This window comes from Suncus etruscus, chromosome 19 (assembly GCF_024139225.1).
Source record: "Suncus etruscus isolate mSunEtr1 chromosome 19, mSunEtr1.pri.cur, whole genome shotgun sequence".
NCBI lineage: Eukaryota > Metazoa > Chordata > Mammalia > Eulipotyphla > Soricidae > Suncus > Suncus etruscus.
In genome coordinates, this window is record NC_064866.1 from 28,624,627 (window position 1) to 28,637,010 (window position 12,384).

General features: G+C 43.1%; 1 protein-coding gene and 1 non-coding gene across 2 annotated transcripts in view; one reads left to right on the forward strand and one right to left on the reverse strand.

Annotated features, from left to right (window-relative positions):
* The window catches only part of LOC125997363 (glutathione S-transferase Mu 2-like), a 436,713-nt gene that overhangs the window by 302,344 nt on the left and 121,985 nt on the right, over positions 1 to 12,384 (forward strand). The window lies entirely within an intron of this gene.
* Positions 3,659 to 3,820, reverse strand: LOC125997775 (U1 spliceosomal RNA). Its single transcript, XR_007491794.1, has one exon. It is a non-coding gene; the product is annotated as a U1 spliceosomal RNA (small nuclear RNA).

Below are 12,384 nucleotides of genomic sequence, written 5' to 3' on the forward strand. Positions count from 1 at the left end.
GCAATAATCATTAAAGTCAATTAAGTGATATTTATTGGAATCTTGTGTCATTCTTTGATTGTGCAGAACAACTTCATTAGAATCTGTTTTCTCGGGGCCGGAGAGATAGCATGAAGGTAATGCATTTGCCTTGCATGCAGAAGGTTGGTGGTTTGAATCCCAGTATCCCATATGGTCCTCCGAGCCTGCCAGGAGCGATTTCTGAGCGGAGAGCCACGAGTAGCCCCTGAGTAACCTGGGTGTGACCCAAAAACAAAACAAACGAAAAAAAGAGAATCTGTTTTCTCTGGTGAGATAATTCATGTATCAGTTAGCAGTGTCTGATGGAAACAGGGACCAAAGCAATAGGGCAGGTGTTACCTTGCACATAACCAACCCACTTTGATTTGCAGCATTTTATGGTCCCCTGAATCCTGCCAGGGGTGGTCCCTGAGTGCAGACCTGGAAGTCAACCCTAGCCACTACTGAGTATGAACCAAAAACCAACAATGACTACTAAAAGTTATTTAAGGTTCTAGTACATGTATCCCCAGACTGGATTATTCTGAGATCTTCACTGATGCCTTATATTTTATATGCTAGGCCTTTGGATTAGGCCTTTGCAGTTGCAGACTGCTTTGGTATTGGGACTTTTACACTTCCAGCCTCCTAAAACTGTTTTTTTTTTTTTTTTTTTTTTTTTTTGGTTTTTGGGCCACACCCAGCGGTGCTCAGAGGTGACTCATGGCTGTCTGCTCAGAAATAGCTCCTGGCAGGCACGGGGGACCATATGGGACACCGGGATTCGAACCAACCACCTTTGGTCCTGGATCGGCTGCTTGCAAGGCAAACGCCGCTGTGCTATCTCTCCGGGCCCCTAAAACTGTATTCTAGCCTATATCTTTACAAAAGGATTCCAAGCACCAGAGAAGATAGTACAGTAGGGCAAGATGCTTGTATTTTATGTAGCTAGACCAAGTTTAATCTCTTGCCTTGGTTTTAGCCTTGTGAGCACCTCTGGCTTTGGCCCCCAAACCCAGCAACTTCCTACCCCCCCAAAAAAAAAAGAGAAAATAACTCCAAAGTAATATTGTGTGAAGGCACCACTCATACTTATCCCTCTCTGACATTTCAATGCCCTCTGGTGTAGCATTACATTAATGCTACTAGGAAGTAGCGCATTTTTTTATTTTGTACCTTAGTCCCAGACAGTGTTGTTACCAATGTTTTTTAATAGGTATTGGGGAGGGGGGGGTTGGGGCCACTCCCAGCAGTGCTCAGGGGTTACCCTGGCTCTGCACTCAGATATCACTCCTAGGAAACTCAGGGGACCATATGGAATGCCAGGCATCAAACCCAGGTCGGCCGCATGCAGGACAAATGCTCTACCCTCTGTGCTATTGCTTAATTAGAGGTGTGAACTGTTTTCACTGTCTTGTGAATATAATAACTTAATGGTGTAAATAGATGTCTTATGGTGGGGAAATAACAAATTAAATATTTGACTATACAGTCAAATGAACTGTTGACCTTATAGTTTCTCAGAATCAGTTCTTCAGAGTTGCTGTGTGTGTGTGTGTGTGTGTGTGTGTGTGTGTGTGTGTGTGTGTGTGTGTGTGTGTGCAGTTTGCTTTATATATGTGGGAATGGCAGTGACAGTAGAGGGTCGCTTCCTTGTGGGGTTTACAGAAAATTCCAACAAGTATTCTTTTTCCTTACTAATATTTAAGTCTTGTAGTCCAGGTAGAGCAAGCTAGGAATACTTGTGGATTCTTAGTGTGGTGTCTGGATGGGAGCTGGGAATAAGTCACCCTAAATGGAATGAGATAGCAGCTCCGCAAGGAAGGGTGCAATGAGTATGAACAAGTAGACTTGATCAACAAGGCAAAAAACTAAAGATAATGTGCTGTTGGAGCCCAGCACTCCAAAACAAGGATCTGGTGAAATACAGGTCTGGAAGCAAAAGTCGACACAGGAAATAATCCACACAGTGAAAAGGTACAGGAATGGGTTCAGGAAATCTAGCACTCAAGCAATATCCAACCACACAAGCTTTCTGCTCCTAAGAAGGAATACAGTTTAGTGGAGTAAGGCCTAAGAATGGGCGTCTGCCTTCCTCAGATCCCTGATTTTATTGACAAGAACCAGGCCACACCCTAGAGTGGGAGAGGAATATTATGTATCAAATAATCCAATAATCCCATCACCAGATCACACCCGAGGGTAGAGTAAGTATATTGATTGGGGTAGGACCAGTAATCCAACAACAATGGGAGTCAACTTTAGCAATGGAAAGGGAAAAGACTAACCAACTTGGGTGTTGAGTTTGATTAGGAAATACTGATGCAAAGCCAAGAGTTTCAGCATAATATAAAGCATGTAAATCTTGTTTATGCAAATGTGTGCACCATACAAACCTTTCCTAACTAAAAAAGCCTGGGGAAGCACTCTTCTTCCCTCAGCAGAGTTAATAGTCTCCAGATGCAGACACTACAGCCCATTGAAACCTAGAATTCTGGAGAAATAGCTAATTAATTACATTGCAAGACATGATGGAACCAGAAAGTGAGGACATACTTTAAAAATTACAAACTCAAAAAGAGGAAAAAAAAAAAATTACAAACTCAGGGGCCGGAGAGATAGCACAGGGGTAGGGCATTTGCCTTGCATGCAGAAGGATTGTGGTTCAAATCGCATCATCTCAGATGGTCCCCTGAGCTTGCCGGGGGCGATTTCTGAGCATGGACCCAGGAGTACCCCCTGAGCACTGCCAGGTATGACCCAAAACACAACAACAACAACAACAAAATTACGAACCCAAAGTTAACTACAAAAGAATCAAGATCTACAACAACAAAGGGGACCAGTTACACTAGCAGTCCAGGACAAAAGGGGGGAAGTATGGAACAAATGCTGCTGACAAAGGGAGGTCTACACTGGTGGTGGGGAATTGCCCTAATTCACTGTCACTATGTACCTTAAATATAACTGAAAGACCTGTAATTCACATGGGCCTCAATACAAATTATTTTAAAAAAGTTATGAGGGGGTGGGGCCTAGAGAGATAGCACAGCAGCCGATCCAGGACCAAAGGTGGTTGGTTCGAATCCCGGTGTCCCATATGGTCCCCCGTGCCTGCCAGGAGCTATTTCTGAGCAGACAGCCAGGAGTAACCCCTGAGCAACGCCAGGTGTGGCCCAAAAACTAAAAAAAAAAAAAAAAAAAGTTATGAGGGGGCCAGAGAGATAGATGAAGGTAATGCATTTGCCTTGCATGCAGAAGGACGATGGTTCGAATCCCGGCATTCCATTTTTCCCCCAAGCCTACCAGGAGCGATTTCTGATGTAGAGCCAGAAGTAACCCCTGAGTGTTGCCAGGTGTGACCCAAAAAACAACAAAAATTATGAGGCAGTACCCAGGCTCTGGAGGGCAAAGTTCAACTGCTGAGAGTGGGGTCAGGGTGTCTGAGTCCAGTGCTGCTGGGAGGTTCTGCTGGCTGCTGGCAGTAGAGAGAGATCTGATGAGTGTTGTTTTGTCTCTTTGGAGTTGCCCATGGTTGCTCTATGGCAACCCTATAACCTTATAGTTGGGAGCCTTGGAAAATGCAACCTACAAACTGTTCAAATTTCCAGATAAAGGTATCTTGTAGTTCATGGGGGGAGGGAGGAAATTTTTTTAAGGGGAGACCCTGAACACAGTCCCCCAATACCACAAATTATGCAGTCGAGTTTTCCACGTTTGGGGAAATCGCAGGGGTCAGCACACCCGGAGTGCAATGGGTGAGCCTCGCCCTGGGGAAACCACCTTTGTGATCATGGTATCTCCCCTACCAGGTTAGTATGACATTTTTAGGTTTCATATTGCCACAGTAGAAATGAAATATCTTTTACTTTGAGATTTACACTGCAGCCAGTGCCAAGTGGGATGCCTGTAAGTAGGATCTTTCAAGAATAAAAGCAGCATCAATAATAGTTCTGATTGTTTGCCACCCCCACTCATTTTATTGGAGAACAAATACGAAGGGTACGAACTGCTGAAGACACTTCCCACATTCAAAGTTCACAGTGTGTGCTCATGAAAAAACATGCTTGCCGGGCGGTGACGCTAGAGGTAAGGTGCCTGCCTTGCCTGCGCTAGCCTAGGACGGACCTCGGTTCAATCCCCCGGCGTCCCATATGGTCCCCCAAGCCAGGATCGACTTCTGAGCGCATAGCCAGGAGTAACCCCTGAGTGTCACCGGGTGTGGCCCAAAAACAAAACAAAACAAAACAAAAAAAAACAAGAAAAAACATGCTTAGCGGCTGCAGGTTTAGGAACATAAGGCAATTGCCTTGCATGCAGCTGACCCCAGCTCAATGCTTAGTACCCCAAAAGATCCCCTTATCTCACCAAAAGTGGTCTTTGAGCACAGAGCCAGGAGAAATATCTGAGCACTGCTAGGTATGGCCCTCCCCCAAAATAAATTTACTTTGACCTTCAGTGGAGCTGTGGGTTTTACAAAACCTTATCAGAACCAATAGGTGCTCATGTTAAATTTCCCATGGAAGTGCTCAGTGGGAATGAATAGGCCATGGATTCAGTCGACCTTAAATTACTGGCTAGAAGAAGTTGACTTTACAAAAAAAAAAAAAAAACCACAGGTGTTACTTGCCATTTGAGTAATAAGTTCATCCCTTTCTACTGAAATCTCAACAACCTTCATTTTCTGAGATTGTCATTGTAATGATAATTAATAAATTTGTGCCTTGACACATACAGAGGATGCTGTTCTGTCTAAAGGAGGAACTACTTATAAAGACCAAGAACTGGGTTAAAGTGCTAGTATAACAGATAAAGTTCTTGCCTTGCATACAGTTTAATCCCCAGCATCCCAAATGGTCCCCTGAGCCTGCCAAGAGTAAGCTCTGAGCACTGCTGGGTATGGGCCAAAAAATAAAACCAACAAACACCCCTGACTTATATTTTGTGACACATGCAAATCATACGAAATTCAAATTTTATGTCTATACATGAAGTTTTACACAGCTATACTGGCTGTAGCCATATTCATGTAACAATGGCAAATTTGAATCACTGCTAAATAGACCCCAAAGCTCAGTATAATTGCTAGTTAGATCTTTACAGAAAAAGCTTGCTGACTACAGGAATAAAAGCCGTTAGGTACAAAGGGAAAGATGTTGGCAGGCATTTGCTCTCTTTTTGGTAAAAAAGGGTCAGCAGAAAGTTGAGTGAATGAAAGCATTAGAAAGTGAAAAAACACTGAACAAATTTTCTAGTTTGAATAGCAGATGTTAAATCCACCAACATCCTGTCCGGGATTCAAATATAAAGTGATAAAATCTCAGAAAATAGAACAAGGAACTTTAAAAAGCATTGGAGATTAAGGGCTGGAGAGATAGTACAGAAATAGGGAACTTGCCTTGCAGATGACTGACCTGGGTTTGACCCCTACATATCATATGGTCCTCCAACCTTACCAGGAGTAATTCCTGAGCAAATTAGATGTGCTCCCTCAAAACAAAAACCATTTTTTTTCTCTGCTCACAGATGCATCCGTAATGTCCTTCAAAGGAAATTGTTCTGGGGTGCTGGGCAGGTAAATATCTAATAAAATGCACGCTTTGCATATCTGAGGCCCATCATCACCACCAACACCCCGAGAAAGTTTTCTAAGTGTATGTCAGAGGGTAATTGAATCTGATCCTGGGTTCCCATATCCTGCTGGCCCATGCGCCGCAGGTTGGGGATGGAGGTGTTTCTCCACTATCACCACTAGAGGGCAAGCTTTCCTCACTTTGTTATATTTTGGCTCCTTCATATGGGACTCTTCAATCAGATACCAGATGGAGGGGCCAGGAGATAGCATGGAAGTAAGGCGTTTGCCTTGCATGCAGAGGACCGTGGTTCAAATACCTGCATCCCATGTGGTTCCCTGAGCCTGCCAAGGGCGATTTCTGAGCATAGAGTCAGGTATAATCACTGAGTGCTGCTGGGTGTGACCATAAAAAAAAAAAAAAAAAAAAAAAAGCAGATACCAGATGGATTACTCTTTATGGCATTTGTCCAGGATGAACAAACAAATATTTCCTGGAGCACAAAAGTAATACAGTTTCAGGAACTCTCTATCTTCAAATTCTTGAACTGGACACAGACATTTCATTCCATGAAGACTTGACAATTGTTATTTTTATTCATATATGTATACATTGATTTGGAGGCCACACCCAGTTGTAGGGATTGAACTCAAGTCGGCCACATACAAGGCAAATGCTCTATCCCCCATACTATCACCTCCCCATTGTTATTTTTAAAAAGGCAAAGTCACGGGGCCGGAAAGATAGCATGGAGGTAAGGCGTTTGCCTTTCATGCAGGAGGTCATCGGTTCAAATCCCTGTGCCCCATATGGTCTTGTGCCTGCCAGGAGCAATTTCTGAGCCTGGAGCCAGGAATAACCAACCGCTGAGCACTGCCGGGTGTGACCCAACAACAAAAACAAAAACAAAAAGTCAGACCATTTTTACGTTTTTTAAAAGGACTTGGTATTTCTTAATATTTAATGCTTCTTAATAATAATTTTAATTAATTTAATTAATATTAAATTTGAATAAGTCAGAGGCACTGAAAATAATCCATATGTCTATTTGTTACTGAATAGTCTGAAATGAGAAGACAGATGAATTTAAAATAATTATGTTAGGGGTCAGGAATGTAGCTCAATACTAGGACACTAGACTCACATGTGTGAGGCCCTGAGTTCAATCACAAACACTGCAAGAAACAAAATAGGGACCAGAGCGGTGGTGCAAGTGGTAGGGCATTTGCCTTGCTATGCGCTAACCTAGGATGGATAGCTGAGCAATTTCTGAGCGTATGGCCAAGAGTAACCCCTGAATGTCATCAGGTGAGGCCCCAAAACAAACTAACAAACAAAAAGAAACAAAATAATTATGCTGAGTAAAATTCAGAACAAAAAATAAGGAATAGATCAAAATGATTCAGAGGGCTAGAGTACATGATTTATGTGATAGAGATCCGGGTTTAATCCCCAGCATTGCATGATCCCCTGAGCAGTACTAGAAGTGGCCTCTTTCACAATTTCCTAGTATGTAATTCTGTTTATATAAAGTTGTATAAAATGCAAATTAAACTCTGGTACCAGAAAATCTGGGACACTGTTGGTAGGGAGTAGAGGAGGCACCTGGTAACGGCCTAGAGCAAATTAACAAAAGGTGTAAAGAGATTTTGGGAGCGAAGAGCATGTTTATGATATTAATTGTGGAGATAATTTTATGATATTCCAAAATGTCAAATATTTCTAGTATATGTTTAGAACATGTCCAGTTATTATATATGAATTATACCTTAATAATCGGGCCCGGAGAGATAGCACAGCGGCGTTTGCCTTGCAAGCAGCCAATCCAGGACCAAAGGTGGTTGGTTCAAATCCCGGTGTCCCATATGGTCCCCCGTGCCTGCCAGGAGCTATTTCTGAGCAGACAGCCAGGAGTAACCCCTGAGCACTGCCGGGTGTGGCCCAAAAACCAAAAATAATAATAATAATCATCATCATCATCATCATCATCATAGCATATTTATTATTAAGAACCTGAAAATGCAGGGCCTGAGAGATAGCATGGAAAAGGCGTTTGCCTTTCATGCAGGAGCGTCCCATATGGTCCCCCATCTGTGCCAGGAGCAATTTCTGAGCCTGGAGCCAGGAATAACCCCTGAGCATTGCCGGTGTGACCCAAAAACCACACACACACACACACACACACACACACACACACACACAAAAGAACCTGAAAATGCAGAAAAGCATAAATAAGAATAAAAATAGCCTATTTTCTTTTTTTTTTTTCTTTTTTGGTTTTTGGGTCACACCCAACAGTGCCTAGGGGTTACTCCTGGCTCTATGCTCAGAAATCGCTCCTGGCAGGCTTACGGGACCATATGGGATGCCAAGATTTGAGCCACCGTCCTTCTGCGTCTAAGGCAAACACCCTACTGCTGTGCTATTTCTCCAGCCCTGAAAATAGCCTATTTTCTACCACCCAGAAATAAAATTTACTAAGATTTTGGTGTATTATGGGGCTGGAGAGATAGCATGGAGGTAAAGCATTTGCCTTGCATGCAGAAGGACAGTGGTTCAAATCCTGGCATCCCATATGGTCCCCCGAGCTGCCAGGAGCAATTTCTCAGTGTAGACCCAGGAGTAGCCCCTGAGTGCTGCCAGGTTTGACTCAAAAAAATATTTTTTTTTGGTGTATTTCTACTAGTCTCTATACACAACCACATTGACATTCAACTCACATTCCATTCTATCATAATTAAGTTCCCCATCACTAGACATTCTTTTTAATATTAAACACAATAATAATTGCTTTTCTATAGTCAATGTTAAACATGTGCATTAATTCACCATTTTCCTAATAATGTTTCAAATTAGGCTGGTCTCAGCTTTACATTATTGATACTAGCACTGCCTGGAACATCAAAGTGACTTTGTCTAAATTTTTATATTCCCTTAGGTTCTGTTACTTACTATCAATAGAATTACTAAACTAATTGTTACTTATTCTAGGTAGTAAAAAAATGTTCCTTATTCTGAACGCAACTATTATAGTGTAAGACATTTAAAGATGTACATTTCCCATCCCACCTCAGAGTGATAGAGCCCATCTTAGAGTAAGGCCCATCTTAGAATGTGGCTAACCTGTGATCGTTAAAACTAGATATTGGGTTCTGTGGGATCTTCTGACTTTATCAACAAAAGTGTTTCAACATTGCAATTTCTTCACTGTTCCTATTCTTTTAGCTGAGCCCAAATTGGGTAAAAAAAAAAAAAAAAAAACTAGTTGAAGGGGCCAGAGCAGTAGCACAGTGGTAGGGTGTTTGACTTGCATGAGGCTGACCTAGGACAGACCATGGCTCAACCCCCTGGCATCCCATATGGTCCCAAAGCCAGGAGCAATTTCTGAGTGCATAGCCAGGAGTAACTCCTGAGCGTCACTGGGTGTGGCCCAACCCCCCTCCAAAAAAAAAAAAAAAGAAGAAAGAAAGAAAATACTAATTTACAAAGTCTATTTCTAGATATGAGAAGACTTCTGGACAAAGGATAGAAAGTTAAGACAAGGGGCTGGAGAGATAGCATAGAGGTAAGGCATTTGCCTTGCATGCAGAAAGATAGTGGTTCGAATCCTGGCATCCCATATGGTAGATAAATGTTGTAGAGATTTTAAAGTATAATAACAGGTTGTTATGATGCCTCACCTCTAAGATCTCTAATGGGTATCTGAAGCTTCCATTTCCAAAACAGAAATTGTGGTCTTCCCCAACCCTGTTTTTCTTTTGTCAAGACTTCCCTATTTTAATAAGCAATACAACCATCCACTCAAAAAAAAAAAAAGAGAGAGAGAGAAAACTGGGGCCGGAGAGATAGCATGAAGGTAAGGCATTTGACTTTCTTTCTTTTTTTTTTTTGTTTTGTTTTGTTTTGTTTTTGTTTTTGGGCCACACCCAGTGACACTCAGGGGTTACTCCTGGCTATGCGCTCAGAAGTCGCTCCTGGCTTGGGGGACCATATGGGATGCCGGGGGATCGAACCGCGGTCCGTCCTAGGCTAGCGCAAATAAGGCAGGCACCTTACCTCTAGCGCCACCGCCCGGCCCCAGGAATTTGACTTTCATGCAGACGGTCATTGGTTCAAATCCCTGCATCCCATATGGTCTGAGCCTGTCAGGAGCAGTTTCTGAGCATAGAGCAGGAGTAACCCCTGAGCATTGCCAGGTGTGACCCCCCCATCCCCCCAAAAAAGGGAAGAAAACTATAGGAATTGTATAATATTCTTTCTAACCTACTGATAGAATTCAAGCCCTTTATCAAATTTGGACAAAATTTCCTACACAATCTAGAACTAAATCAAGTCAATACTCCACTCTGGAATAGGCTACCAAGTCTACGTATGTAGTTTCCTAACCTGCTTGGCTTCATCCACACTCACCACTCCCTCTAGAAAAGAAGCCAAATAGATCTTTTAGATAGATCATGGTGTGTTCCTGGCCAACATTCTCCAATGGTTTTCCTTTTACTGTTGTTATTATTTTTAATGGTTGTTTATTATTATTATTATTATTATTATTTATTTCGGTGTTGGGGCCACACAGCAATGTTCAGTAGTTACTCTTGACTCTGTGCTCAGGAATCACTCCTGGTGGTTCACAAGGGACCATGTGGGATGCTGAGGATCATTCTAGGTCCCAGGTAGGCTCTGAGCAAGGTAAGCACTCTACCTACTGTATTACATTTCTAGTCCCTGGACTTATTTTAATTTAGAATAAAATCCAAAGGGAATAGAGTGATAGCACAGCAGTAGAGTGTTTGCCTTGCATTAGACCAACCAGGAACGGACCCCCGTTTGATCCCTGGCATTCCATATGGTGCCCCAAGTCTACCAGGAGTGGATTTCTGAGTGCTGAGTCAGGATAATCCCTGAGTGCTGCCTGATGTGTCCAAAAGGAAAAACAAAACAAAACAATAAAACACAAAGTCAAGGTCAGAGTGATTGTACAGCAGATAGGGCATTTCCATTTTTCCATTGCATGCATCCTATCCAGGTTTAATAACTGCATCCCATATATTTCCTCCTACCCCTGCCTCCCCACAAGCCTTTAGACCAGTGAGGAGTAATCCCTGAGCACCTGAGCACCACCAGATATGGCCCCAAAGCCATAATAAAATAAAATAAAATAAAATAAAATAAATTCAAAGCCCTTTCTGTGACATTTAAAGCCCTATGTTGTCTAGCCCTGATGACCAACTCTTCTGGGTTAAATTTTGCCACACTGCAGTTCACTTCTGATAGGGGATGCTTCTGTGAATCCTTGCCTATTGCTCTCCCCCACCCCCTTGCCCTCTTCTCTCAGAACTCATTCATGACCTCAGGACCAAGTATTTGGAGCAGGAGAGTAGCTCAGTGAGAGCACTTGCCTGGCATGTGTGCAGCCCTTGGTGTGATCCCTGGAGAGGCAAAGGCATGTCTGCTTAGACAATCCACCTAATGCTTAAGTTTCTAGGCTGTGCTCCCTTTTGGCACTGTGAAGCCACCTCTCCCACCATCTCATCATCTTCCTTTTGTTATTTCTCTTCTATTGTCTTTGTCATCATTGTGTCTCCTACTCTTAATTTTCTGTGCCATGAGCAGAGAAACTTGCTGTGCTCCCCTTTCTATTGTACCACAACCCGGGAAATGGAGGAGACATTGATCAAATGTTTGTTGAATGGAGTGGACGAATGAATGCTGTATAATGATTATAATAGTTTGGTTAGCATATTCCATCCATGTGATCGTGTGACCTTCATGAAGCCTGGGATTGTGTGTCTATTTCACTCACAAAGTTTATCCTTTTTTTTTTTTTTTGAAAAAATTGTTTTAATTTATTTAAAGAAAATGCATCACGTAGTTGACATCAGTGATCATAATACATTTGTTTTAGGAAGACCCAAAGCAACATGGTTTAAAAAAAAAAAAGAAAATGGAAAGAAAAACTAGAAATGAAAGAGAAAAGAAAGAAGAAAGCTCAGTAGCAAGTATATTTTTTGAAACTCATTGAAAAAGTTTATCTCTTCAGCTTGAAGAAATATACACTATGCCATAAGGGAAAGTCTATAAATTGGAATGCACATATTTTGTCTACAATTTTCTTTGATAACTATGTAATCTACTAATAGAATGAGATTTTTAATGGCTAATTCTATCTGAAAAATTGTTGTTCTTGATTTAGGGTGATCATAGAATTATATCTTAATTCCATTTTAAAATTAGAATTAAAATTAAAAATTACATTGGAGCTGAAATGCTTTGGGGACCCTAAAGAATGAGGAGCTCCAGCAGCAGGCAGCGAGAAATCTCGCGAGATGTGGAGCAATCAAGATGGCGCCGCCTAAGCCGCCACATTCAACATGGCGGGCGACCGGGAGGTGGAGAGAGCGAAGAAGCAAATCGTGTGAGACTTGCGGCGAGATTCCCGTCAGCGCTTCGAGCCGGTGGGAGTTTGGAGTATTAAAGATGGCGTCCTCGCCGGGCGCCACCCTCAAGATGGCGGGCGAGCGAGGTGCGGGGGGGGGGAAATCGCGCGAGATTTGGGGCGAGATTCCCGCCCGCGCTTTGAACTGGTGGGGGGGTGTGGAGTGTGGAGCATTCAAGATGGCGCCTGCCGCCACACTCAACATGGCCGCCACCCGGGGAAGAGCAGTCAAGATGGCGCCGCCGCCGGCCGCCACACTCAACACGGCGGGTGGGGTGGGCGGGGAGAGGAGAGGAAGTCTCGCGAGACTCGCGGCGGGATTCCCGCGGCCCGTCGCGCCGGGGGTGTGGCGCGCTGCAAGATGGAGGCGGCGGGCGT